Source organism: Passer domesticus, chromosome 18, assembly GCF_036417665.1.
Source record: "Passer domesticus isolate bPasDom1 chromosome 18, bPasDom1.hap1, whole genome shotgun sequence".
NCBI classification, from domain to species: Eukaryota; Metazoa; Chordata; class Aves; order Passeriformes; family Passeridae; genus Passer; species Passer domesticus.
Genome location: NC_087491.1, coordinates 5,491,115 through 5,514,209, shown reverse-complemented (window position 1 = coordinate 5,514,209; position 23,095 = coordinate 5,491,115). Strand labels below are relative to the sequence as shown.

The 23,095-nt window shown below is 47.8% G+C and overlaps 1 protein-coding gene and 1 long non-coding RNA gene across 4 annotated transcripts in view; one reads left to right on the top strand and one right to left on the bottom strand.

Annotated features, from left to right (window-relative positions):
• The window catches only part of ASTN2 (astrotactin 2), a 319,347-nt gene that overhangs the window by 255,218 nt on the left and 41,034 nt on the right, over window positions 1–23,095 (top strand). The window lies entirely within an intron of this gene.
• Window positions 19,234–21,703, bottom strand: LOC135283262 (uncharacterized). 2 transcript variants are annotated; one of them, XR_010349105.1, is made up of 3 exons: window positions 21,456–21,703; window positions 19,977–20,109; window positions 19,234–19,613 (listed from the first exon to the last, which is right to left on the bottom strand). It is a non-coding gene; the product is annotated as an uncharacterized LOC135283262 (long non-coding RNA). The 2 variants fall into 2 exon arrangements; XR_010349104.1 differs by having other exon boundaries at window positions 19,977–20,106.

Below are 23,095 nucleotides of genomic sequence, written 5' to 3'. Positions count from 1 at the left end.
CTCTCCAAAAAAAGGATTCTGCTCTTTCAATTTCTGTGTCCAATTTGGAGGGGGGGATATTACCAATGGGGGTCAGTAAATAGCTCATCTCACTTCATAATACTTAGCATTTAGATAGTGCTTTCCACTGCCAGAGCCCTCTGCAAACTCCCAGTAATCCTCCCTGCACCCCTCCAGTTAGGTAAGTATAACTAATCCCAAACAAATAGCTTCAGTGTGGAACTAATGTAGAGAATGCATGAGAGTAATTTAAGGTTTAAAAGAAAACTAGTGGGTAATCTCACAACAAAATTAGGAAAAAAGGGCAGAGAGAAAGGAAAAAAAAACCCCAAAAGCCTGAGTTATTCAATGTGAAAGTTAAATCAGATTGGAATATGTTGTTAATTTGCATTTCAAGTAGCCATGAGAGGCTGTAGATATTACAGCTACTTAGTGTAGGCTGTTTGGATGTATGAAATACATCAAAGCTTCAGTAATATGTAAAATACTAAAGTGTAAAATGCCCTCAGGTTTAGTCTTTTTGTGCCTGTTGGATCTTATCAGGTTTTTCATTCATTCATATATATATATGTATATATGTATATATATTTTTTTTTTTAATCCTGCAAGCATTACTGAATTCCATATTTTCTATGTGTTGATATGCAATAAACTGTAGAATTCCGATTCCAGGAACTGCTCAGGACCAGGCTGGATGGAACTCTGAGCAACCTGGTCTGGTAGAAGGTGTCCCTGCCCATGGTAGGGGTGTAGGGGTTTGAACAAGTTGATCTCTAAGGTCTCTTCCATATCTTGATTCTATTTACTTACTAGAATCCAAATTTCCTCCACTTTCTGCCTCTTATCTCTGATGGCTGGGAGCTCCAGAAGCTTGGACACCCTCAATAGTAATTTCATCAGAGTCTTGGTGCTTGAACCCTTGCTTCACATTTTTCCAGGTTCAATTGAACAGTTGCATTTGGAACCAATGGAACTGATCAATCCATGTTCTATTGAGGATAAGTTTCTGAAAAGGTTCAAAATCAGGCTTCCTTTGGAAACTGAGTGCCTGGTCTTGGCTGTCCATAATGACCTGCCTTCTTGTGCTACCTGCAGAAAATCACACCTGAAGGGCTTGTGAGGAATCACAGAATCGTGGAATGGTTTGGGTTGGAAGAGACCTTAGAGATCACATTTTCCAAGCCCCAGCCATGGACAGGGACACCTTCCACTAGACCAGGTTGCTCAGAGTCTCAGCTGCAATTAGAGGCTGAGACTTCCAGGCTGATGGCTCAACAGGCCACTTCCATTTGCTTTCCAGTGTCAGCCCTGGTGCTGGACCAGACCCAGGGCTCCAGACCAAATCTCCTGTGAAAATACTTTTGATTGTACAGTTATTTGCCCACCAGAAAATCTGGCAGACTCAGGGATGTGGAACCAGCAGTTTCCCTGTGTGTATTCTCTGAATGGGTCTTGTATGGACTTTAGAAGATCATCTCTATGTAAAGGCACCTTTTTGGATTTCTCATACACAGACCCTGTGCTGTGTCAGGTGTCACACGATCCATCAGGGTTTTGCAGAGCCATGTAGCTGCAGATGCTATTGCAGGTGCTAAAAACATCTGCTAGTGCAGATGCAAACCCAAGGAGCCCTCAAGGAGATCCAGAAGATCATAAGGACTTTTTGAAGCATGTTTTTACTCTCAAGCATTGCCCTTATCCAGGTCCCTGCCACTCCCAGCACTGGTGTGCCAAAGCCACAAATGTCCTTACTGAAGGGAGAGGTTGGATTAGATCTTTGGATAAATTCTTCCCTGTGATGGTGGTGAGGCCCTGGCACAGATTGCCAAGAGAAGCTGTGGCTGCCCCATCCCTGCATGTGTTCAAGGACAGGTTGGATGGGGCTTGGAGCACTCTGGGATTGTGGAAAGTGTCCCAAGAAGGGGGTAGGAACAAGTGGAGCTTTAAGGTCCCTTCCAACCCCAACCATTCTATGATTCTCTGATATGATGCTGATCTGCAACCCTGGATAAATGCTGGTGAGGTCCTGCAAGGCAGGGTCAAGGTATGCTGGGGGAGCCCTGGCAGGGGAGAGGGCACCACGAGGGTGTGCTGAGGCTGGGGGTCCCAACTGGGGCATCTCTGAAGTGGAGACTAAGGGAGAAGCAGGCTGTGGTCCACACCAGGCTAAGCTATGCTTGCAGAACTGCAGTGGATGGTTTTCAGGGGCTCTTGTCCCTTATTCTCACCTAAATCCAAGATCCACTGCCTCCTGCCCCAGGTGTTTCCAAGCAGTTACATATTTACTCCAGACTTCTCTTTACCTTCATAACCAGCCACATGTTTTGAAAAGAAAGTCATGATCCGTGCCTGGAGAGGACCAAGCATGACCATTTCTTGCAGAGACCAGGTTCAGGAGAGGCAGGAGAGAGCCCACCCCTCCCTTGTGCCCCCCACCCTCCTCTCTGCCCACTGTACCCCTCTGCTGTGAACTTCTCAAGAAGAAAGAAAAATAAAGGTTTGGCAGGTCTAGTCACACAGTGTAAAATTGAATTAGTGGAGGTATGTGAGGAACATGGCTCAATTTCCATGGGGATGAGGAGATTTTTATCACCACCCCCCAGATTATCCTGTAAAATACAAAGCTGCTTTTGGTGCTGGCAGGTGGGCATCCCCTCTGTGAGCCCTCTTGGGGTAAAATCAAGGTGATGTCTGAGTCAGGCTGGCCTTGCTGCACTGGGGGCTTAGCCAGGATGGGGAACTGAAAGGGGAGAACGGAGCTCAGGGGAAGCTGGAATGAATGTCTGCAAAGGTGAAGGCTTGAGCCCAGGTGAGCAAAAGAAGCTGGGAATCCTCATTTGTTTTCTGCCCCCTCTCCTTTGACAAGGTTCAGCACCTTTTGATGCTGTGTGCAGTTTGAGAAAGTCCTGAGCCATGGCCAGGGCAGGAGGGACTGTGCCAGAGGCAGACAATTGAGGAGATTGCATCCTAATCCCAAAAATAACAGGACTGCTTTCCCTATCTGCTGCTGATGAGCTCCACCTCCTCACGTGTTCAGTGTCAGCCGAGAAAATGTCCTGGACCCAACCTGAAGAGGTTCCAGCCCTGTTGCACAGTGTTTATCATCTGTCTGTCCCAGAAATGTCCCTGCAACCCATCCTGGGCTTGTCCCACCCAGCACATGCCCATCAAACCTCAGGGAAGGGCTGAGGCTTCCACCTGAGCGTGTGGCAGTGCCACAGGACAGATGTGACACTGTGAATGACAGGGGAGCAGTGGGAAAGCAGTCCCAACTTTCTGGGCTGTTGGGCTGGACAGTGAAGTGCAAAATGGAAAGGAAAAGGGAGAGGGAAGAGGCCTGTCTGCACACCCGCCCCAGCGCAGGCAAGCCAAGCCTGGGGCCAGCCAGCCGGAGCGAGCGGCCTCTGTGCTTCCTCCCTCCCCACCCTGCAGGGACGTGGCTGGGTGGAGATCTGGCCAAAGCTCCTGTCCTCCCTCTTGCCAGCACAGCTGAACTGGGGCAGCTGGTATCCAGCCCCAGTGTGGTTCCATCACTGGCAGCAGGGAGAAGAGCTGTGCATTCCTTATGGTGCAATGGGGACCAAGGAGAAATCCTTGAGTGGGATGGGGTGCTGTGGCTTTAGGATGTGCAGGGTTTAAAGCTGTGCCAGGTGAGGAGTTGTCTCCTCACTCCATGGAGAGCATGGGAGAAGGCACAGGGCCAAGGGAAGGGGCTGCTGAGGGCACGAGGGCACCCAGAAAGAGGAGGAGAGGGAAACCATGCGGAATCCCCCAGGAGAACTAACCCATACAGGGGTTGGGGAGCAGGGAGATCCAGCATGGCTCCAGATGGAACAGGAAGGCTGGAGAAGCTGCCCAGCCCAGATCCATCAGCTGGATCTGCCACTCACAGTGTCTTTTCCCCACCTCAGGGTGATTTTTCCTCCACTTCCTGCAGAAGGGCAGCAGCCCAGTTCTCACAAGGAGCCTGTCAGATTTGCTCAGCAGCATCTGCCCACCCCATCCTGGGAAAATCAGGCCCAAAATAACATGGGATGAGCAAATGTTCACCCTAGGCTGCTGCCCACCGTGGGTATTCAGGGCTCCATCAGCACAGTCCCAGGTACTGCACACCAACAAGCCTCATCTTTATAATTTGGAAAAGGATGTTTCATTTAGGTGTGACCCTTCACCATCTTAAAACTTAAATATCTTACTTTCCAGAGACTTGGGCACAATCTCTATGGCTGGGACAGTTTCTGACTCAGCATGGCCCCTTAAGCCCTCATTCACACCTCTATCCTCCCCTAAAATGACAACACAGGGCTGTGAACACTGATGCTTTATTTTTCCAGTGAGGAGCTGCTGATAATCCTACATTTCTCCTGTACAGAACCTGTGTGCAAGGATCATGCAAACTCAGGCATCCAAGCATTCTACAAAATGGGTGGAAAGTCTGCAAGACTTGGGGAGCTGCTGCAGCAAGATGGGGTTACAGTAGTTCAGTTTGTCCCCACACACTGGGGGAAGGCAGAGCAGCTTTTCACCCTGCTCTGTGGCAGTGTCAGCAGCGGGCTCAGGAATAAAAACCATCCCTGCCTTTGGGTGCTCTGGCTGCTCTCTGTCCCATCCAAGGCAGCTGTCCCTGTATCCCAGGGCCTCACAGGACTCTTTTCTGATGGCAGCACACTGGCTCAGGTGGTGAAACATTCAGTTCCCAGACTAGCAGAGGGTTAAAAGCAGCCCTGTTTGTGGGCACAGTGCTGCTGCCCAGGGGCCCCTGGGTGCTGAGCCAGCCGGGATGGGGAGCACGGGGCTGCCCAGCTGCAGTGCCAGCCCCAGCCCTTGGCATTTGCCACCACACACCTTCCCTTGTCCCCATGCAGCAAAGCACACGACCCTTTTGCTTGTTTGGTTTCGTCCTCTAACCAGTTCTGTTTATTGTTCTGAAAAGGTTAAATTGGTCAGGAGAAAAAAAGAAAAAAGGATAGACTTTTTTTTTTTTTCTTCCCCTTTCTAATGAGAGTCTGGGGACTTTTTCCCTGCTGACGTCAGAGTCATATCCAATAGCCTTTGCAGTGAGGCCTGATTTGCAAAGGACACCCTGGGGAAAAGCAAAAATCTTGGTGAAACCTTTAAAAAGAAAAAGCACCCTTTGAGACAATTTTCTACTTCTTTTATGTCCTGATTTCACCTTCTAATTACTAATTCCTTATTCCTTTTTTTTTTCCCCCCCAAGCTGAGGGAATGTTGGAGGGGAGGGCGTTTGCAGCCCCCTGTGCACGCACACAGTCTCTCCCTGTGCTTGGCTCTCCCCCCCAGCTGCCATGCAAGGAGAAGCCAAGCCTGAGCAGCTGGGCTGCTCCGTCCTGCCTTGGCTGGGAAGCTGAGGGGGCCCCATCTGGGTCGCTCTGCACTCAGGCAGCCCCAGCCCTGCCATTCCCCGTGTGCTCCTTGCCTTGCCTTTCCCTGTCCTGCCTTGCCTTTCCTTGTCCTGGCATCCCAAGGGACGTGTGGCACCCTCCCTCCCTCCCTCCCTCCCAAGGCAGGTAGGCAGAGCAGGCAGGGCCAAGGTGCAGTTGCAGCTCTGCCTGTGTTCCTGCCCATCCAGGAAGGGTTGCCAAGCAAGACTGGCACTTCTGGCATCGTGTCCAGGCTGTGCAGACCCCACTTCCCCACAGCTGCAGCAGGACATGGGAGGGTGTCAGTGGTGGGGACATCATTTTAGCTCACTGGGTGTCCCTCTGGGGAAAGATGCCAGAACATCCCAGGTGGAGACCGATGTCCTGTGTGTGCAGTGAGGATGTGGGAGATGCTCACACTGATGGGGGGTCAGGGGAAGGTCTTGGCCAGAGGTGGCATTTCTGAGGTGCTGCTCTGGTCACTATGGCTCCCTCATAGCCACAGCCCACAGGTGGCTGTGGTTGTGGTCAGGAATTTGACTCAATGCTCTTAATTACACCCAGTACAAATGGTGATTTGTGATCCCACGTGCCCAGGATCCCCAGGGGTGAAGGGCTCCTTTACATAGCTGAGTCATTCAGTACCCTTTGGGCAGAGCTTCTACTTTTACATTTCAATGTTTTACATTTACCATTTACAGCTGCCTCTTCCCCCTGCATGTGCTGCCCAGGGATAGAGGATCCCTGCTGTTGAGAGATGGCCTTGGACTGCTCCTCTCCCCTCCTGCCTGACTGCAGCAGCCTGGCATGTGCAGGCACACTCTGCCCTTCCAGATGTGCCTCTTTGGTGGCTTTCTGGGTAACCTGCTTGCTGTTTTTGAGGATGTTCAGGGGAAGATGTGTCTCATCCTTGTTACATCTGACCTTGGTGAGGTTTGGTGGGCTCAGAGGTTCCTTGTGTCACAGAATACAAAGTGATGCTGGCCACAGGGTGAGGGCATCTGGTTACTCTCCCATGTCCTGAGCATGAAATGTGTTGGAGTGGTTGCAGTTTGGGAGGGCTGCAGTGTGAATATGCAGGAGAGAGGATATGGAATATATCAGCAATGGGTGCTCCCTCATAGGATGGGCGCCAACAGAAACCAGCAGTACAAACTCAGTAGGAGTTTAGTTTTGGGTCCAAACTTCATGGCTATTCTCTTCCTAAGGAGCTGAATGTTTTCCCAATTGAATAAATCCAAACCTTGAATGAGCTCAGCTCCTGGTCTGGCTCTTAAGCCAAGCTTTGCAGATTCAATCTCTGCTTTCTCCTGCTTTGCTCTGGACATATTTCAACACTAAGCAGGAGATCTGAGTCCAATAGCCATGCTGTCTTCATCCTCCCCAAAGCTTTTCCTGTCTGGCAGCAGTGGAACCACTTGGGTTTTTGTGCGGAGCCTGGTAGAACTCCTTTACAGAATCACAGAGTGGGTCATGTTGGAAAAGACCACATTGGATCATCTGGTCCCACTTCCCTGCTCCCACATGGCCTTCCCAGATCACATGGCACAGGATTGTGTCCAAATGGTTCTGGAATATCTCCAGTGAGGGAGACTCCACAGCCTCAACCTTTGCTCTACTCTGCTGTGCAGGGTCTGGACACACCAGGGGGAGTGGACAAGTGTCTGGGTGTCCTCACAGGACAGTGTATGGGGCACTTGCACTTCACTGATGCAATTAGCAGGACTTGCTATGAACCTCCCTAATTAACATCTCACTGCTGCAAACATCCTTGACTGGACAGATCTTCTTGTTCCTCTGCTGAGTGTCCCTGGTGAGGAAATCCTGCTGGCAAAAAGGGTCTCCTGGAAAAATAAATCTCTCTGTGCCCTGCTACCAGAACTGTCTGTGTACGGGGGCTCTAAATGTGGTGCTCTGGTGATATGCAGGACTCTGTACCGCAGATACTTCTGCAATAAAGGTACCCAAGGGGGTGGCAAGAGTCTTCACAAGAACAGAGGGCAGGGCTTTAGTATGATGGAAAAAAAGTTCAGCATCTCACATGTTTATTTTAGGGCAAGACTTATGTCATTGTGTTTGTGTCAGAACATCACTCCTTGGGGTAAATGAAACAAGTGGGGAGCAGCATCTGCCTCCAAGAAAAATACCCTGGCTGCTGTGGTCAAGCAAGAGGCTGGAGGGGATGAATGTGGTGGTGTGACACAGGTGGTGAGGAGGTCCTGGTGACAGCTCATCCACTGTCCTCTCACTGTGCTTGCTCCTTGCTGCAAAGCCAAGTTTGTCTTGAACAGCCACAATACTTTGGGAAGGTTGGAAGCACCCTCTGTCTGCCCCTCCCCCTTGTTTTCCCTCGTGTCTCTTGTCTCCTTCCTCCCCCGCTGCCCCACCATCCCTTTCTGCCACTGCTTCTCACTTTGTTACCTTCAGCAAACCCCTCTGCGTCCTGCCCGAGCCAGCACAAAAGCAGCTCCAGCCCTGTGGCCAAGAGCAGGCTTAGAGGCAGAGCACAGACACAGCTCCATTAAGCCAGGCTGAGCCTTACGGGAATCGTTCCTGGCCAGGGCTTGAAAAACAAATATAGCACGTTGGTTTGCTTTGGCTGCGCCAGGAGGGTCACGCAGGGACGCAGGTTTTCTGCTCGGATGGGAGGCAAGGTCCAGAGAGCAGCGTAATAGGCTGGAGAGCCGTGGAAATGGTATGTCATTATTTACATGTCAGGGATGGAGCCAGCAGCAAAGGCAGAGGATGTGCTCGGAGGGACGGCCCGCGTTCGTGCTCGTGCTCGTCACGTGCGGGGAATCGTGGAGGCTGGAGGGCTCTCAGCCACGTGTTCAGCCAGAGAAGATCCTGTAGGGCAGGGATGGGTGACAGCCAGACCCCTGCTGTCCTTTCCTGGAAGGGAAAGGCAGTGTCCCATGCATTGGCGCTCGCTCTACGCCTCTACACCCACCCGGGCGTCCCAAAGCGCGACAGCTCCGCTTCAAGGCAAAGCACCCAAAGATTTCCTGGGTTTTAGCAGAGGTTTGTCCACCTTGAACATGTCCCAGGTGCTTCTCCTGCCTTGGATCGAGCAAGGGCAGATGTGGAAGTGCTGGCAGAGGTGGTTCGGTCCTGGAAGCTTTCTTTGAGCACAGGATTTACTCTGCCCCTGGCCACACAACCTGGGCAATGCGACTTTTCTCCCAGTTTCGCTGCATCTAAACTGTTTAAATTGCCAGTTCTTTGGGATCGGAATTATTCATCCATAAAGCATCCAGCATGTGTTGGTTATTATTTGGATATGTTATTATGAGTCAAATAGGCAGCAATAATTTATGCTGGAGCTGGAGCTGACCTTTGTACACCAGGGAAACCAACCTGAAGAGGGAAAACAGTGACGACATCCACTGTGTTTACTGACATTTTGGCTTTTTACTGGCATGTTTTCAAGCACCAAAAAAAGTCAGTAAGTGAATTCACTATAAGTACATTTAGATGTAGTGTATCAACATGATGTATAAGCATGGGGTTTGGTTCTATATCTTTTTTGTGTGTGAATACATATTTATATATACATAAAAATGCAGGCGTCAGGTTTGCAATATTAATATCTAAATGATTTTCTGTTTGCATGTTTTCTATTTATGACCAAAACATGACTTCTTTTTCTTTCATAACCCTGCATTTAACTGAAAAACAAAAAAAACCCCATAAATCTAGATTATATATAAAACATTCTCATATCATCTTAGAGAAGACTAAGGGAGGGAAAAAAATACCTTAAAGTTAATTTACCATTTTTATTGCCATGTTTGGGGTGACGGGAGGAGGAATATGGACTAGTACCAAGTTCAGCCTTTGATTTTCATTCTTTTCTTTACACCTCCTGTGGGTGATTTCAGAGGGGGCTGCTGGAGGTGGGCATGGACGTGCCTGTGGGCACGCACACACCACAGCCCATCTCTCTCCTCTCTTCCATGCTCACATCCAACCCAGCCCATGTTCAGCTGTTCAGTCATCACCTTATAAATAGCTTTTCCTCCACGCACTCGGCCAAGTGCATAATGCACTGAGTGATACCCAGAGCTCCTTGGATTCTGCTTGCAGGTTTGCTGCAGAGCCTTTTGAGGGGGTTGAAGCTGTTGCTTTGCCCTTATATCCTAATTCATCTTTTCGTTTGTTCTTTTGGGATCAGGAACTGTCCAGGATCAGGGATTGCGCCTACATGCCCAGCACAACCAGGTATTAATTAAACCTGGGGAGGGCCAGGATGTCTGGAAAAAGGTGTTCATGGATATATACATGTGTATATATGCACAACGTAAATGTATTTAATTATGACCAAAAGGAACAATTCCCTTTCTGGCCTTCTAAAATAACTCCAAATATTCCATTAAATAAAATCTGCCCTTTACAGCCCCTACCTCCCATCCTTGCCCACTCATAAAACCCACTTAGAGGTTTTGTTGGGCAAAAGCAAAAAGTTTTTTTCTCTTCCTGACCTATTAAAAACTAAATATTTTTAACCATTGGTGATTGTCTTTAAAAAAGGTAATTTTGAAAGCTTGAATAGCATTGTTCCATTCCAAAAATGTCATAATAGGGCAGTTTCAATGCTACCAGAGGGATTGCCTCACTTTGTTTCCCCCAACCCAAGATTTCTTTGACTTGTATGTCTATTTCTAAACATTTTACTTTTAATAGAAGGACTTTTTTGCTGTGCAGCTGGTTTTGACCTCAAATTCCTAACTAATCCTTCTCACAACTGCTGCCTGGTCTCTTGGGAGATCCTGGAGTTTCTTGGGGATGATGCTGGAGGTGGGACACCAGTTTGGTGATTTTTTGAGTTCCCACCAAAGCTGCAGAGCAAGGGGAGGCTCTCAGGCTTGGACATGGCCATGTTCCTGCCAGGTCCCACCAGCCCAGGTGCTCTGAACTGCCCTGAGCAGAGCTGTGCCAGCCCAAGGCAGAGGTGACTCAAACACCACTGAGAACTGGTGGCCCCCCAGGCATGAACTGGGAGCCCCCACAGTGTGCCAGGCACCAGCACTGGTGTGCAGGTACATGCCTGGAGCCTTGGTTTATTCTCATGTGTTGCAACCACCTCCCCAGGTTGGCCAAGGACGTGTCCTTCTCCTGCTGTGCCACAGCTCCCCGTTGGTTTCCCTCACACAACGGTTTCCATGCTTGCTCCAGAGAAAAGGGCTGGGTTTTCTCTGAGCCTGAGATGTTTTTGTGTTCTTTTGGTGTAATTTTTTTGTTGTTGTTTTGCACCATCTTTGCAAGGAGAGCTGGTCCAGCTGACAGGCCATGCCTTCAGCCTTCTCCTCCTTCTCCTGCCCTGACATCCATCCCTGGGTGTCTGTGAGCCCCAGGAACCCCTCCTGGCTGTCCCCAGCCCCATGTTTTGAACGTGCTTGGAAATAGCTCCAGCAGCACCTTTCTGAAATCATGTGCATTGCATCCAGCCTGGATGTTCACTGGGAGGCCACTGGAATGGCTGGGAGGGATTTACCAGGCCCAAATTCACTTGACAGAAAAACAAAATTCCAGCGTAATTTTAACCAGCTGTGGTGGGAGAGTGAAAGAGAGAGAGAGGGAAGAGGAAGCAGAGCTGGGAGTGGGGGGAGAGCAGGAAGGGAGGTGGGAGAAGGGTGGTGGTGCTCTGGAGAAGCCCTGGTGTGGGCTGGTGACAGTGGGGACTCCGTGTCTGCCTTCCCCATGGTGGCTGTGGTCTCTTTGCTGTCACAGGGGGTGGCTTTGTGCAGCTGAGCCATCACAGCCTTTTTTTCTGGAGGGGTGATGGGCTTCCCCTTCTGGACAGAGCAGATCCACACCATGCTCATGTCGTCTTCAGTGCCACAGTGGAGAGTGTGCATATGGTGTTAAAAAGATTGTCTAAAAATCCAGCTGATGTTTTAAAAGAGAGAAAAAAAATAGCGAAAAGAGAACAGAGAGCTCCATGAGTTTAATATTTAGCTTTATTTTTATAGTCTTTAATAGTACAGAATGAGGATAGCATGCCCCCTAAATACATATGACAAAAAAAATACACTTAGTTTCAGTATGATTTTAATTTTGAACTTAATTTAAATTACATAAAAATATACTTTACAGTAAAATAATGCATTTTATACATGTAAATGTCATGTGTATTTTGTAGGTGTGATTGGAACAATGTAAATTTAAATTAAAAATGAGATACTTCCCAGTCTAGCTTTGAGAGAATACATGTTCATGATTTCAAAAGTTCAGGAACTTACAAAGAGAGATTCTTTTCAATAACCTGAAATGTTTATAGACATTTTTATTATGTTTTATTATGTTTCCCATCCCGTTTCCATTTTAGAGTGCATGTACCAAGCAAGTCAAACATCTGATGGATCTGGGGACTCCTGTTTGAACCCTATTGCTATGTAATAATTTTTCCAGATCCATAAAACATAAGCACAGCCTCAGCCTCTTCAGCAAGCTGCTGCTGAAAAGCTCATTGGAACCAGGAAGATCTCAGGCATACACAAAGCAGTGCCCATGTTGAGAATTTGCAGGATGAGGACAATGTGTTATGATGCATAAATGTTGGTAAAAATTAGTTCTTGTAGCACATAAATTAAGGAGAATGTTCACACCATTTACAAGGGAAAGCTGCACTGTTCATGCTGGTAAAAGTACCCAACTGAATGCTGTCCTGTGGGGAGCAACATCCTGCTCAACTGAGGTGAAATTCATTGGAGATAAATGAGCTGAGCATCCTGAGATTCCCACTGATAATTTCCATGGAAGTATAACAAGCATTTTTATTTTGTTTTACTTCTTAAAGTGGAGCAGCACAGCATTGTGCCACCATGTTTGCCTTGGTGAGGGCTCCTGTGGGCAGCAAATTTGATAGAGGCAAGAACTGGGGTGTGGTGGGGTTGGGCTGGAGCAGGAGGGCAGAAGGATGGTGAAATCTGCTCGGTCTGTGCTGCACAAGAGGCTGGTGCTGGGGCAGCTGTCCAGGATGTCCTGCAGCATGTCGAGGTGGCTGAGAGTCCTTGCTCCTCCTGTCTCCCCACAGTGTTCTCCTGTTTCCCCAGTGCTGTTGGGGAGGTGTGGTTTGAGACAGGTCCATGTACCCATCTCTAAGTGTGGCAGTGGTGTCTGGAACCTTCTGAAAACCCCAGCAGACACTGTTTGTCCCACATACTGTGTTCCCATAGAGCCCTGGACTGTGTGCCTGCCCTTTGTCTCTCATTTCTCTTTCCTGTGCATCACATGGCTCCGACAGACCAAATGGCCCAAGCAGGCTTCATACAAGCATTTTTACCCCAATATATATGACTGACTTTGTTTCTATCTGCTCCTTCATGGCTGGGGAAGACTTGAGGGGACTTGTGGAGGTCAGCTCTGCTGGGCACAGGACTGTTTTACCTACAGCAATATCTGTTCAACTCAGTCCTGTTCAGCATGCAACAGGTCAGGATCAGGGAGAATGACACATGGCAGAAAATGAGTTGGGATGCAAATTTCCCATGGATTTCTGAGGTGCCCCTTTCCTCCAGCTGTCCTGGGGCTGTTGACATCACCGCTTCTGGAGATGCTGCTGTCTTAAATATGATTTAATGGGAAAAAACTGAGCTTAGATGTAATATGTCTAAAAGGATCTGCCTTCCCCTGGGAGCATGGAGGTGTTGACTCTCTCTGATCGCTCAGTCCTGGGCTCTCACCCATGGGTAATTATGTTCTTCCATGCATGATGCAGAAGGCCAAGTTCTGCTGGAGCAGGAGGATGTGCAGGTGGGCAGTGGTCAGCTCTTCACCTCGTGCTTTGTACAGCTGCTGCTGCAGCCACTCTGTTCTTCTGTCTAGGGAGGGTGAGAGAAAGGAAAAGAAAACCTTGATGTAACTGTCCCTCTTTTCCCTGTTCAGTAGCAGCAGTGAAATTCATGATCCATTCCTGTTGGCGCCGAGCTACCCTTGATGGCTTCTCACAGGAGCACTCAGGACTTTGGCTCAGCCAAGGGGTGACACAAAACAAAACACTTTGTACCTCAGCCCACAGTGATCCCTGGATTTGGAGCCAGGCTGCTGTGGTGACCACCTCCCTCGAGATGCTTAAATCAGTCAGGCAGGGACACATCATCTCTGGTCTCTCAACTTTTTCCCAGTTGCCCTCCCCCATCCCATCTCGCTGCATGTTCTGTGCGGATACCTACCACTCCCAGCCAGTAATGACTTCCACATGGGGCTGGACCTTGTGGACAAATCCCCTGTAACAATAGGAAATGTTCCTTGGTCTCTCATTGTGTCTGTCTTTGGGAAGGAGGAGAAGGCGTTGACGACAAGCCGAAGAGCTCTAATATTCCTCCCGGACAGCTGATTAATTCCATCCTCTGCATCCGCTCTGGACCATCCCGCCCCGCCCCGCGCCTTCTGCTTTTTATTGTTCTCTCCACCTGGTTCCCTCTGGCAAGGAAGCCGATGGGAGTTTGTGCCACGTGGAGCTCCAAATGGAAAACCCAAACTGCAGGAGCCTCCGCTCCCCCCGCGGCCCAGGCCCAGTGGCTCTTGCTGGAGGAGGAGAGGCTGCACCTTCCTCACAGCCAAGTCGGAGCACTGGAACGGAGACGCAGCATTCCTCCCCAGCACGTCTGCTCTGCCTGGGAGAGACCAGACCCTGCCTTTCCCCACTCCTTCCCCCACCATCAGGGCAGCTCCTCTCTTTGCAGATAGCTACAGACTCACTCTCACACTCAGACCTTCTTCTGACATGTATGGGCACATTCCTCCTTAGGAAGTCCAGGATCATGCCAGGATATGCCCACCCTTGCTGGATGAAGAGCCCCCTGTGCTCATTCCTTCTCCTGCTCATGTCATTTGTTCACTCAGAAGTGACATGGCCAGTGCTGTGGTGGCTCACACATGCACAGGGGTTTGCACATTCCCTCCCCACAGCTGAGCTTCACCTCCCGTCCTTGCCATTCCCTCCCACCAGACTCCTGCTCCAGCCTCACTGCTCAGCTGTGATCCACGGAAGAGGAGGGAAGAAAGAGAGACAAGGGCATTTGATTATGGAGTTGATTTATTAGAATCATTTTAAAACACAAAGCCATCTGTGTGCCTCTTCCCCATCCAAGATTTATAAAAGATGAAACCATCCATCTGACCCCCAGCTCTCCCTCCCTTCCTCTTCCCCCGCCTCATCCTCGCCTTCCATTCTCCTTTGTGGCTCTCTTGCCAAAACACTTGCCCATACTTAATTCTCCTCCCAGAGAGACAATGCTTTGCATTCTTGCATTGGAAGCCAAAAAAAAAAAAAAAAAAAAAATTTTAAAAAAAGAAAAGAAAAAGACAATTCTATTCTGTCTCTGCTCTGCTGAGTTACTTTCCCAAGAGTCTGTGTTTAAAAAAAAAAAAAAAAGATAAAGGAAAAGGCAAGTTGGTGCTGAAAGGTGCTGGAACATCATTGTGTGGGGGTAACTTTTCCATTCACTCCACATATCAAACAGCCACTGGCAGGCTGTCCCCAGGCGGGGCGTGTGGGACTGCAGCCTCTTCCAAAGGGCTCACCTTTAGGGCGGAAAGACACTTTTGGACTCTGTCTCCCATCCTTCCTTTTGCTCCCCTTTGAGGGCCTTGGCTCAAGCCCCAGTTTTCAGGGGTTGAGGTGTGCTGACAGATTCTCCAAGTTGGAGGAGCCAGTGGCTGAAGTCCAGAGCAGGAGAGCTGAGGTCCGAGTTTCCTGGACTCGCCTTGTGACAAGCAGGAAGAGGCTCAGCCCTCCTCTTCCTCACTGCTCTGCTTGATGTCAGTCCAGCATCCCTGGGGCACTGATGTCAGAGGAGCTGTGTTGAGGCCACTCTTGTCCAGGCCCTACCATGACCAAGTCTTTTCACCTCTCTGCCTCTGTGTGTTCCAGATCTCCAATGCTTTAGGCATTTCTGTGCTCACCAGAAAAAGTTGAGGTCTTTTATGTCACCCTTCTCACAAGGTTGGAAGGTTGGAAGCAGATCTAGAGCTCTGGAGCTCCTGGAGCTAAAGGGAGTATTAGCATGCAGTTAAAGGAAGTTTGAAATTACCTAATGCATGTTCAGCCTTTTTCTTATTTACACATCAGGGAAGCATTTTCCTCAGTTTCAGCAAATTAATTTGTAGCCAATGTCCAGCATTCAAAGTCACAGTGATGGTGGGAAAAGGTTATGGGTGATGGTGATCTCAAATCTGAGCAGCACTGTTTTGACTTTGATTTTATTTGTGTGTGCTTGGGTACAAACAAAACCTTTCTGGGGTTTGTAACTATTCTTTTGAACTTCATTTTTCCATATAAATCTCATTTTTATGTTGTTAGTGATTCCCATATGAGATCTGACATTTGTTATTTGATACTGGCAGAGGAGAATGAAACCTATTAGCGGAGGCTCATGGGTTCAACAGGATCCTAGGGAATAAGAGCAGGGCTTGTGAAAAGGCCTGAGGATTTAGTGTCACTGTCATCTGCTCGAGCTTTTGAATCTCTTTCCTGACCCCTTTCTATCCACAGAATTGTCTGTCTTCAGTTTTCCTGGTTCCAGGTGTATATTAATTGAAGCTGATGACTTACCCACTTTGTTGGACACTAAATCACCCAAGTGCTGAGTGTCCTCCAGGACCTCTTCACAATTCCCTTATGCCTTAGAAAAAATAGGCATAGCTGCATGTATTTCTTTTGGAAAGAAGCAAAAAAGGAGTTTTACTAAGAGCACAAAACTACTGTGGTTTGTGGGGCACCTCTTTGCACCAAGGTTCCTCTCACTCCTCTTCAGAAAAGACATCTTGTAGAAGAAAGGCATTACTCATCTGGCCTACAATCAGGAATGCTAGGAAAGAGCTGGAAGTCGTGGTCTTCCAGGCATGGAGCCAAATAACCCTGCCTAGACCAGCCATGACAAGGGTCCAACCAGCAGCTTTCCCAGAGCATCCACATCTACATTGAAATACCTGGACATGAGGAGGCCTTACAGGTGATTCTCCCTTTTACAGATCTCAAAAACACTGAGGTCATGAATCTTACAGATCAGAGTGCAGAGATCCCTGGTTGGTCCATGAATGCAGATGGAAGAAAGGGAATTTCCAGGCTGTATTCCCAACATTCTCAACTTGTCCTCTTTGATATCTTCTGAACGCGCCATTCATCTGCGCGTCCAGCCCAGCGCTGCTGTCTCGTGGATTAAACAGCTGCCACGTCCCACCCTCGAGGCAGCTGTGCCTCAGGGCTGCCTCAGGAGCACAGGGCTCTGTGCCCTGGTGCTGGTCCCACTGTTCCAGCAGGATGCTGCCCTGTCACAGGCATAGGTTTAGCTGGAGGGATGGGACAGGACTGTGCCAGGCCATCCCCTGGTCACCCTTCACACTTTACAGTCTGGTACAGAGATGCCTTTTCTCCTCTTATTTTTTCCTTTCCTTTTTTTTTCTTTATTTTTCTCTCTTTTTTTTCCTCTTTTTTTTTTTTTTTTTTTTTTCCTTTCCATTGGTTGTTTGGATTAAGGGGCCTTAAAGGGGCCAGACATTTTTTGTGTTCTCTCATACCCTATAAATAACCGGCACCTCTCCAGTGCTCCAACTCCACCCTTCAGTTGCAGATTCCACTGTCTAGCTGCCACTGCTCCGCATGGCCTTTCACACTCTTCCTTTTTATTTAATATGGAAATATTAGTTAAAAAAAAACCCTTGCTGTCACCATCCTCCAAGAGGAGGAGGGGGGAAAGGGAGAGAGAGGTGGGAGCTGGGAGGAAAGGACACAACCAGCCAAAAAGAGTATCCGAAGGAATGTTCTTCTCCCTCCCAGGTTTACAGCAATGCCTTTCCATCCAGAATCATCTGTTTTGTTTTCCTTCTCCCTCAGCCTGAGCGTGCTGCTGCATTATCATGTAATGTTGCTTAACGGGACCGAAGGCTTCAAGTCGCCTCACGGACCGCAAGCATAGCCCAAATTCCAGGCCAGCAATGTCTTGATGCCTGCGGTGTCTCATGAAAGCAGAAGACTTGCAGCCCTCTGTCTGCCCCATGAATGGTCGGTTGGGGCTTTGTTTTTTCCTTTTTTCCTTTTATTCTTTTTTTTTCTCCCCAAGGGCATGCCGCCACCCTATCCGGGCAGGGATTTTGTAACCACCGGCATATCTGGGAGGTATGCGTGGAATCTTGGTCAGTCAGTGTTTGGTCAGTCCTCTGTGGTTTCCTTTGAGCAACTGCCCACCCTGCCAGCTCCCACCACCCCTTCCCAAGCCCCCTGACATGCAACCGGTTGCGCCACTCGTGCCAGAGTTTCACATGACAGTTGTCTCCTCTGGATTTCTCTCTGTTCCTTCCTCCTGGCACGTTTCCTGCTGCTGGTGAAGGAGCAGAGGGTAGGAGCCCTGAAGACTGAAGCTATCTTCAAGACCACAGAGCAGGCAGACACAAAGAAAGAACAAGCTGTTACTTACCTAATGTCCCAATTTAGGGAGTGAGGTGCAAGCCCCACTCAGTTCTAGGTGGCACCAAGAATTTGAGTGAGGGAAGCGGGATTCTCCAGAAGATTAATTTCTTGCTCTAAGGAGTTATTCCATCAGTATTTAATCTCTCATGATTTTTTATTTTTCTGAGCACCCATCTCTGGGACAGGGAACTCTTGTAATTCCCATTTAGGGAAGGCAGAATTGAAGCATACAGCCCTGGAGAGAAGAGTTGGATTGAGTGTTGCTCTTTCCAGCCCAGCTGGTGCCCATGGGCCAGGATGGTGTGCTCTGACCTTGTGAGTGCCAGTTCTTATAGGGCAATATCCCCACGTGGCTCGGCAGAGGTGCTGCTGGGTTATGCTGTCTGTGATTTTGTCTCTAAGTGGGTGGCACATGGGCCTGTGGGATGGCATCTGATGGCTCTCCACCCACCTGCCAAAGGCAGGGACCTGTAACCTTCCCAGGCAACCTTCCCAGGTTGCTCCAAGTCCTATCCAACCTGACCTTGGACACTTCCAGGAATGGGGTAGCCACACTTCTCTAAGCAACCTGTACCAGCGCCTCACCACCCTCACAATGAAGAATTTCTTCCCAATGTCCCATCTAACCTTGTCCTCTGGCAGTTTGAAGCCATTCCCCTTGTCCTGTCACTTCAGGCCTTTGTCACAAGTCCCTTCCCAGCTTTCTTGGAGATAAAACAACACCTCAAAACACCCAGCCCTGAGCAGTGTTCGACTTTTCTCTCCCTGCCCACCACATCCTCTTGCTGATGCACACTGTCCCCACCACCTCCCTGGGAGCCACAGCTGTCCTGTCACCATCCCACCATCCATACATACAGGATGATGTATTACCTTCAGACAACATGAGTGATGACTTTTGTCAGTTAATCTGGCTTTCCTCCCCTCCTTCTCTTCTATTTCCATCCCCGAAGCATGGCAGAGAGCACCAGTCACTGGTTTCTATAGGCAGGGTGGCATCAGCTCCATTTCTTTGGGATAGTGCTTTACAGCCATGTTTTTAGGACCTGTTTTCATTAAAAGTAACTTTTGAAAATGGTTAAGTAACAATTTGCTAAATCAGGCCCTGACGTGCTCAGTTTAACAAATTGTTATTTATTTTTTAGAAGTAATAGATGCAAAGGGAATGGAAAATGGTCAGGTTGGAGCAGGCTGGATGTTAATTCCAGTTCAGTGTCACCACCATCTTTGTGGTCATGGTTTAGTCATGTCCTCCTTTGCATATTAATTAAACTGATGGGTCAGTAAGTGTTATAAGTACAGACTTGGACACTGGTTGTTTTTTTGCATCTGCAGTGTTGCTTTTGCAACATTTGTTTAGTTTTCATTCAATGCATAAAATATGGAGGGAACAAAAAGCTCATGCACATTGTATCATGTAATTAGACAAGTAACCAGATGTTAATTAATATATGAATATCGTTTTTATTTCCAATCGTCTGGCTGTGGTTTGAGCAAACCTATGTCCCCCAGCTGTTGCTACATGAGACACAGCCAGAGCAAAAACAGAGCTCGAGTTCAGCTGCTGTGTTCCCAGAGCACAGCCCATTACCCTAGCTGAAAGAGGAGATGCTTTGGGGATGTGCTGTCCCCAGACATGACACAGCAGTGTGACATTCTCCTGCTATCCAGTGGAGGGCAACAGGGGACACATCCCAGCTGTCTCTCCCAGCCAGTTTGGGAACCCAGAGTGCCCTGGACTCTCTTCCTGGACACCACAGTCCAGTGGGATTTCAGCTCCTGAAGAGTTCTTCGTTATGGTCTCTGCTGTTTTTTTTCTTCTATAAGTAACATAGAATAATAGTGATTGCTATTAATATCAAACTGTTTTAAAGCTTCTGCTCTGTTTCCTTGATATGTAAATATTTAAAAAATGTTAACTTCTTCAAACACTTACTGCTGATATAGTGATTTATGGTGGTTTCAAACCTAATGGTGATTTAAACACCAGCTATGTGGCTCATGGATGAGTCCCTGGAGCTTTCCAAAATTCAGCCCCAAGCAGCCATGCCCTGTCTCCACATTTGGTCCCACTTTGAAGAGGGTGGACTGGAGACTGTGATTTTGCCTCTCTGTTGAGGCAGGCAGTGGGTCACCACATTCAGCCTTTTGCTCTCAAACAATTTGATTATTCCTAATTTCACCTGGAAGATCTTTTTAAAGGGATCCAGGAACTTCTTTCCTTTTCTCCAGTTCCCATGTGGTTTTGCTGAGACCAGCCAGTACATCCAGGTATTCTTCCTTCTCCTCCTTTGTTTCTGTCTGGAGAAGTTCCTGCTAACAAAAGAACTATTTTATGACCATCTTTAACCTAATTTGAATTTTTTAAATATAAAAAATCATTCAATTTCATTGCAATAGCCCTCAAGTTATTTTAATTTCTTTTGGCTGATCCCCTGCTGCCTTAATAATGCACCACTTCATCGGTGCTAAAACTGTTGCTGTATTTCCAGTGAGAAATAAGATTGATTACAAGGCTGATCATTGAGGAGCTCTGGTAGTGATAACTCAGTTCCCATCACTCTCTTCTCAGCATTGCCTGTTTTCATCTGTCCACACTCAGTCCCTTACCTGCTGTATAATTCTGCTAATTCCCATCTTTTCTAGCGTACCTAATAATTACCTGTGTCGCATCACGGTGCCTCTGGATACCCAGATAAATGAGATTGTACCTCAGCTCTCCTGTCTAGGGAATGAGCTGTCTCACTGAAGAAATGCATCAAGCTCATCTTACACAGTTTACTAAACCTGGGGTTGTGGTTTATTCTCCTTGTCTTCATCACATTAAAAGAAGAAAAAAAAAAAAAGAAAAAGAAGAGGGCTCCTTAATGACATAAATTTCTCTCTCAAAGCTGCACCTGTGCCTTGAATATCAGCAAGGAAGGCTGGGCTATCCAGCCTCTTTGCACATTATGTGTCCATGGAAGCATTGACTTTCTCCAGGCATTCCATCTCCTGCTAAGCCAAGATGAAAGCCCGTGACTCTCTCAAAATGATCTGTAAACTCCCTGACACTCTTTCACTTTTCTGCTTTTCCTTCCCTCCATCCCTCCCTCCCTCTCAGTAGCTGGCACAAGGAGAATAACAGTGGAATCACCCACATTGCTGTGGTCTGAGCAGGTTTGTCTCATATAATGTCTAAATAAATATTAATATGAAGAATGGAATAAGAGGTCATTGACAAACTTGGCAAATATTTGCCTCCCATTCCCTTTCCAGCCACCTGGCTCCCACAGGAAAATTTTGCCCTCAGACCAGTGCATTCAGGAAATAAACACTTGGTTTATTTTCTTGTGGGTGGGGGCAGGAGAATGAAAATAGCATTAAGGGGCCTGAAGTCCACCTCTCACATTTTGGGTGGCTGGAGGTAACTGCCACCTTGAGCCATGGCTTTTGTCTGTGCCTTCCAGTCATAAGTTATCACAGAAGTGGCCAGGATGGCCTTGAATGGTGCCCATGAGCCCACCTTGATGACCTGCAGTGCTTTTCCACACCCATGGAGGAACTGTGTATCTAAAAAGCTCCGAAAATTAAGAGACTGAGTCTTCACTGCACTTGAAAAATTGAAACACGAGCAATGGGCAGAAGGAATGAAGAGAGGAAAAACAAGGATATAACAGTACCTGCTCAGTGGCACTCAGTTCTCTGGCCCAGTTGACAAGGTGGGGATTGGTCACAACTTGGATTCAATGATCTTGGAAGTCCTTTCCAGTCCCAATGATTCCATGATTCTATGATGCTTGCCTGACACCTGGCCAAGGCCCCATGGCATCCCAGCTCCCTGCAGCTCCTCCAGCTCCCTGCCATGGCTTTCACTCCAGGTGCTTGCTGGGCAGAGATTGTTCCTGGGATACCATGTGGTGGCATTCCCCAGTCCTCCAAGGATGGAGCAGTGCATCCCACTGTTCTCTTAACAACACTGACTAATCATTTGTTACAAAGGAGGTTGCAGGAATCTAGGGTGGAAACAGCTCCCCAGGATACCTAACTCACACCTCAGCAGCCCTGTTTCCAAGGCACAGCACATGCTGGGGAGATCAGACCTGCTGCTGGCAGGCTCCAGGAGTGGGACCAAGGCTGGTTTATCCATGTGTGTCTGTGGCTCTGTGTATATATATGTATGTGTATAAAAAGTGCATGTGTGTCTGTGTGTGTGTGTATTTTACTATGTTAAGCCATAAACTGTATGGGTTAGGTATGAATTAGAACCTTATAAAATGTGTTTACTCATTCTGTGTAACTCAAAGCAGGGATTAAACAGTAGGAAAAACTGACCAGGAGAATTTTCCAAGCAGAAAAAGTTTTACAGCTCTCATTGTGAAGTGCAGAGGGAGGACTTTTTTTTTTGTTCCCCTTTTTTTTGTGTTTAGTTTTTTGGGTTTTTTTCAGGGCAAGTATTTTCTGTTTGAATTTTTATGCTTATTAGATAAAAGGAGGGTGAGGAGAGCAGCTGAAGAAGAAGGAGGAATGGAGGAATAGCAGGAGAGCATTCTGGCAGGCAGAATTCACCCCAGGTACCCGAACCTCATATTCTCTCCATCTCTTGTGACAATGTACTTTCTATGCCAGTGGCATCCAGGAGGGCCTCCCCATGGCATGCTGTGCTCCTAAATAAGGCCTGCTTTTCTCATCTCCTTGAAGGCATCTTTTATAGGGAAAACAGAATCACATAATGCTGCTGAATTTAAAGGGAATGGGTGTGGGAAAGGAGCAGTGGAAGCAGAAGCAACAGGGAGATGAGGCTGTCAATGAGTGAGCATCTCAGAGGGGGAGAAAAGAGAGGGGCAGGAAGTGGGTATGGATTGAAGTCTTACAGACTGTTGGCTCTCCTTCTCATAAGGAAAGTCTGGACAAAGCACCCAGTGAACAACCTCACCATTATCAAGTGAGTCATCCTAGGTCAGCTGGGTGATGTTTGATAAAGAGCAAGGTGTCTTGCAACATGGAACTATTTAATTTATTATTTCCTTCTCTTCTTTGATACAACTTTGGTTCTTCATCCTCTGTTTGGTCTCTTCTACCTTGTAGTTCTTGCTGCCTTGGTGAATCATCCTTGTCTGCAGGACCGGTGATCCTTGTGTAGTTAACAGAGCCTGACTCATTCTCCTCTACATGTTATTTCCACAGAAGGTTGGGTTTGGGTTGTTGGGGTTTGGGTTATTTTTTAAAAAATTTATTTATTTATTTATTTTTCTTTGTTTTTGGTGGGTTTTTTTTTCCACTTCACTTTATGAACATTTTCCAGGGGACTGGGGAAAAGGAA